The sequence below is a fragment of the Solea senegalensis genome, linkage group LG18 (assembly GCF_019176455.1).
Source record: "Solea senegalensis isolate Sse05_10M linkage group LG18, IFAPA_SoseM_1, whole genome shotgun sequence".
In the NCBI taxonomy this organism is placed as follows: domain Eukaryota; kingdom Metazoa; phylum Chordata; class Actinopteri; order Pleuronectiformes; family Soleidae; genus Solea; species Solea senegalensis.
This window is the reverse complement of record NC_058041.1, coordinates 14,794,781-14,800,988: the sequence shown is the minus strand read 5'-3', so window position 1 is coordinate 14,800,988 and position 6,208 is coordinate 14,794,781.

The following is a 6,208-nucleotide window of genomic DNA, read 5'->3' as shown; positions in this document are numbered from 1 at the left end:
TTGTTGTTATAACTTGTGTTAAGACACAGAAACCTGTTTTACTCGCAGATTACATTTGTTTTTGAAGTACTACCAACTTAACGCAGTGTGTTTGTGTGGGAATGTCCCAACAAAAAGGACAATACTGTATTATTTAGGCGGCAGTAAACAAGGTGACTGAACAGAAGAACATTCATCACATTAATGAAGTCGTCCTCACTCCTAAAACGGGACCTTCACCTTTTTAACTCTTATCAAGAAAGCACTTTTCAATTAGATGTAGTGAACTGAAACCATCACACATCCTGAAGGCTCTTTCTTCTTTGCCGCGCTGATAAAGTTGGAAAGTGTTCGCAGTGAGCATGTGCAGATACGGTGCTCTGGAAGTGCCGAATCGCGGTTTGCTTTAAATGAGACCATTACACGACTTAAGTGACGGCCTTAATTTGGTTATGACCCGAAGGACATGCTGAAATATTCAGCAGCAGATCGGTCGGATTTCTGCAGATGTGTCTGCATCTTATTAGTCTCCGGAGCTCAGACGTGTGGGTAACTAATGAGCGTGGGTGGAAAGTCAGAAGCAATGTCACAAACCCCATTTGTTTTTATGTCGGGTGCCTCAGTCTCACCGACATGATTGATCTATGTATTGGTTAATCTATTATAACCCACATTCTGAAACGCAAAAAGAGAAAGATATAACAGCAGTATATCACATTTAAGGAATCTGTAACTGGGAAATAGTACATGCATAATGCGTCAATCAACATTAGTCAAATCAGAACTGCTGGTGAATATTGATCATGTTAAATGACTAATTGTTTAATCGGCTGATGCATGACTTCAGCTCTAGTATCAGGGCTGCCCTCCGTGTTGCTCAGTGATTTGACTTTTACATAGTTAGCGTAATCAGAGGTTAAATTGGGCTGATCTCCGCCCTCAGTGTTTCAATATGCTCACATTTAGGACTCGCCGAAATGTCTAACTTTTAAATATAAACACATGTCACGTTAGATTCAGGCCAGTGTCATATGAGTCCACATGAGTCCATTTCTCGAGAGAACTGCACTGCAGCTGCAGCTCTGACTTTCTACTTGGACAGTTTTATAAGAAATAATAATGATAATAATAAAAAAAAAACATAGTCATTACGACACTGGCAGCACAAATTTGAATCTCGCCGGTCATCACTGTCTAGACAATTAAAGAGGAACTCTGCTCTCAAGTCTAAATCACACCCGTGTGATGCACGCCTTCATCTCCTTTAATATCATATCATCACATCACACCTGTACCAGTGTTTGAATTACGTGGGTCGGGCTCCCATGAAGGCAGTCAAATTGTACGTCTGTGGAGGTTGTTAAAATATAACCAAAAACCAAGGGGAAACCAAGGGGCGTAGGTTTGTGTATGGACGGTGGGGACTGTCAGATTGTCCCTGCTGATATTAGAGACACGTGTACGTGCGCACAAACAATGCCGTTTTTAGTGCATTTCAGTGTAATTTTACTTCCGATCCAATCCAATCCAATCCAATCCAACTTTATTTGTTAAGCACTTTAAACAAACCACGGTGGACCAAAGTGCTGTACAGAATAATAAAAGGCATAATAAGTAAAAGGTTCAAAAATGAGATAAAACAGCTTAAGATAAATTAGAATCATAAAAACACAATAAGAAATAGCAGCCATACAATAAAAAACAATAGATTTTATTCAAATTAAAATAAGTAAAATAACTAAAAACCAAACATCTCATGAAGTGTCAAAGGCCAAAAGATTATAAATCGAACCCTGACCTGTACTTCTAATCCCTTGCTAAACTGGATGACTCTCTATTAAGTAATTCTCTGGACTACAAAGATCCCCACCAATTACCACCCACCAGTCGACCCACAGAAACTGTAGAGTGTAGCTTATATAACATATAAATAAATGTCATTCACTGTCATTCACCAGTCAGTTCCTCAGGACTGTCTGTGTTTCTCAGTAAAGCCCGTGTTTCCATGTCATGTTGCCCTTGCCGGGTGAGTGTCCACCAGGTGTAGCAGGTCTACACTTGTCATTTGTAGTCTAGCCTGGTCTAATGCATCATTAGTGATAGTGTGGGTTGCGGGCCAATGTGTTGCCTACTTTATAATGTGGGAGGGATGCACCGATACCAACACCGCTATCTCGTATCAGTCTCATGCTGTGCACATGTCCTCATACTCTAGAAAACTCTTCCACGTACCACGGCACACCTCGACGCCTCCGTGAAACATTCACACATTAATCTCACCGAGCTCAGTGTTTCCTGCAGAATTAATTCTGGCCTGAAATCGTTTTATTTCACTTTGGTGTGTTTCTCTGTAGAGTATTTGTGCTCCTCTGCTCTCTCTCTGTCTTTTCATTATGGCACAGCTTTACTCAGAGAAACGCACACTTAGAGAAGGAGATGTTGTCGGAGTGAAAGCAAACAGCCAGCTTGTTTTTCACATGAATAAATGCTTCTCAAAACTTCATGTGGACAAATATTGACCCTGACATGAGTCTCTTTGAGGTCATTTTCTGATTGACTTAATTTGTTGCCTGTAATTGATAAGGGATCTTATGGAACAGTTGATCATGTGTTTGCTTGGGCCTAACTGACTCACTGGTGTCAGATAGACAAAAGAGAATATCAGTGATAAAGATTTTCACAATTTAAAGTACAGTACGCCATGTTGACGCCAAATTCGAATGATTCAAAAAGTGTTTTGTTTGTGCAGAATATACATGTAAACACTCTGGTATCACACCACCTGTTCCACTGATATGCAGAGAAGTGACATTTTCACTGTTTTGATCACAGTTTCATGAAATGCTGTGCACAAATACTCCTGGTTTAGTAACCGTCTTACCCCTTCTCTCTCGCTCCCTCTCTCTTTATCTCCCTCACACAGCATTTTAAATAAAGGGGCAGGAATTTTCTGCATGTTTTTGCGTCAAGGGAAGATGTATTTGCAGGACACGGACACTTTACAGCGATTCTTTGATGCATCCAACCAAACTGCCTGCACCTCCTGACTTTTAGATTCTCAAAGCTGGCACTCTCCCTCCTTACCAAACCCAAATTGACCCATGTCTGTACCTCTGTGTGTTTGTGTGTGTGTGTGTGTGTGTGTGAGAGAGAGAGAGATGGAAGTGTTTGAAACCACTGCCCGTGTCAGTTTATCTGGATAAATCTGAAATCACTGTCTCTCCTTTGCACTGTAGCATTGCCATGGTTTCAGGCAGTGTTCAAGGCTATGCGGGCCTGCCTAAAGAAATCTACTCACTTTACCTCTTCACACACAAAGTCCTGATTTCACTAGGTTCAGCTGCAATGCGTGTAGCACTAAACTCAGATTCATCCCTGCAGTAATTATAGGTTATATCATCAAAAACACAAAGTGTGCGCTTAAAGACGGTGACTCAGCTGAGCTGGTTGTGGAAGCATAAGCTGACTGCCTTGCTGCTCATCTGTGGATGTTTGCTAATACACCCAAAATAAATAAATAAATGGGGATCAGGAGCAAGATGTTTGGGGTTTTTTTCAAAGTAGAAACTAATTAAGTTACAGATACTCAGACTAGACTGTGGAAGAGACATTATTCTGTGTGTGTGCAGACAGAACCGCATCAAAAGCCACACACAGCTCCACGTGAAAAGGGTCTTGCTGTCTTCACGGACACTCACAACTTTATTGATGATTGCGCAAGTGTGCAACAGCAAGGGTAGAAGCATGCAAGCATGGGGCCGCACATGAATCTGCAATGCAGCCCGCAACCCAGTAAAACACCACATAGACTGCTAATTTTTTCAAGTTTTTTCACAAGTACACATTGCTTATTCAAAGCAAATACGTTATTACATTAAACACATTATTTAATGGGCAACAGTTGTGTGTGTGTGTGAAGGTTGTGGGTTTGATTCCCGGCTCCTCTAGTCTACATGCCAATGTGTACTTGGGCAAGACACGCTAACATTCATTTTTGTAACACCATCACTAGTGCTGGGTATATTTTACCCCTATATAATATACCTGAAAAAATACTTCTCATCAGAATATATTAAAGAAAACAATATATAGCAAATTGAAGTACTCTTATTTTATTTCCAAACATATTTACAACATCTCATAAAACAAAAAAAGGCATCATTGGTGGACCCTATACAAAGGGTTTAAAAATATGTGGAAAATTAGGCAATCATTGTTATTTGGTCTACCCATTCCTGGGACATTCCCATGCAACTCAGACAACAGCAACATAATAAAAATAGCATATTCATAATTGTTCATAATAGTGTGATATTAGAAAAGTGCTATATCATTTTCTAAACTCTTTAGCCTGTTATTCAACTACATGTTTAAAAATAAATAAATAAATCTGCATACATAGTCCACAAGCAACAGTGTCCATTGGACAGTGGGAGTTAAAAGGATGAATGTCAGACACTGCCGACAAGCACAAACACTGCCGTGGAGAGTGAGGTGAACCTGCATCTCTGTAAACAAGAGTGTGCATCTGAATTTGATCAATTATTAACCACAGTCGTCTATTTTTATCCAGATGTTACTACACTCTGTCAGATTAGGTGACCTGCTTTGATATTTATTTCACGTTAGTGGTACTGACAGCCTATTTAAGGAGGCATTTGTATCATTAGCAGACTGAGGCACGTTTCACATTTACGTACTTCTGGCTCATTGTTTACATTGCACCCAGCAATTATTCCAGTTCAAAGATGCCGCTGTTAATTACACCAAATTTATCTTACCCTTTATATCGCAGTTTCACCCGCCGTCACTTCTTTTCAGTCAATTGCGTTATTGCTCATATAGTCTTCTTCTCCTTGACTTCATTAAACACACAATTTGATGCTCAGAGTGAGGATAAGCATCCCCTCATACTCCCTCCAGTCAAATGTGAGCAAAATGGTTACATTTGGGCTCTCCAGCTGCTTTGCTATCACCAAAAGGCATACACACAAATTACTCTACATGTGATTACTACACCCTTCGCCTTTCACGTGTCATTTCACGCCATGTCATTTCTCCACGGACTCGACATTAAGTCGAACTAAAGCAGCTGTAAATGACTTGAAAAGCTTGAAATGTGTCGATATCAAATATGAAAGACCCTGAAAAGTAGCGTGCTATTTATATGCCACTGCTCAGTATCAGCTAGACTGAAGCCAGTCAATCACTTTGCCTTGAGTAACAATCTTTCCTATCTTTTGTATAAAGAAAAAAAAAAAAATGCATTTTAAGCAGCGATCTCAACAGGTCAAGTGTGGCCGTGTCAGATCAGATCAATTCATTCCAGGGCTTTATTCCAGGCCCTGATGGCAAACGCCTCGTCACCTGCTTTGACTCGGGGAACTGCAGTCTTGCTTTTAAGTGAGTGTCCATTAGAGATCAAATCACAATGGCATTTCATTTGGGTGTCCTTGTTCAAAACATTCAAATGAGTGCTGAAGGTTTGGAGCAAATTGTAGTAGCGTGTAAGAAATCACATCAACCTTGTGCATTGAAAACCTTTTCTAAAGACCAGACATGAAGGGAAAAAAAAAAGAAAAAAAGAAGCTGAATGTGTGTGTGTTTGTGTGTGTGCACATGTGTTGAAAGGATCTTGCTATTTTGTTCTACCAATAAAACTATCTAAAGTTATAATTGCTTTTAAATGACAGGAGTTATTAGACTTTATGGTAAATTTAGTTTTCTACTCCAGCTTCCTCACATCTCACATCGTTCATTGTTACCAGGCGTCGGTCCCCAAAGACAGCATTTCTGTGCCTGCAGCGCTGCCTTTGATTGAATTCCTCAGACAAATAAATACTTCAAGACTTGAACGATTAAGTGTAAAATAAACAAATGACAATTCAATATCTGAATATCACAATTTCAGAATATGAGACCTACAGTGCTAACGTGATTGTGTGGGGGGAAACATAAACAACTCTATTTTCCACTTCAGCACCAAAACAAGACGTGCATGGGAGACTTAAGATGCAAAAGGTAGTAAAATGCAACGGTGTCAACTCATTGAGGAAAGGCACTGAGTGCCGTGTAATTTATCGCTGTGGAGAAATTGATGTGCCTGCCTCCGAGGGGGCTCTTTTGTGCACACGCATGTACACAAACACACACGTATGATTAAATGTCAGTGTCCATTGTATGCATGCATGCAAACTAGAATATAAAGCCCTCTTCCTCTGTCTGTGTG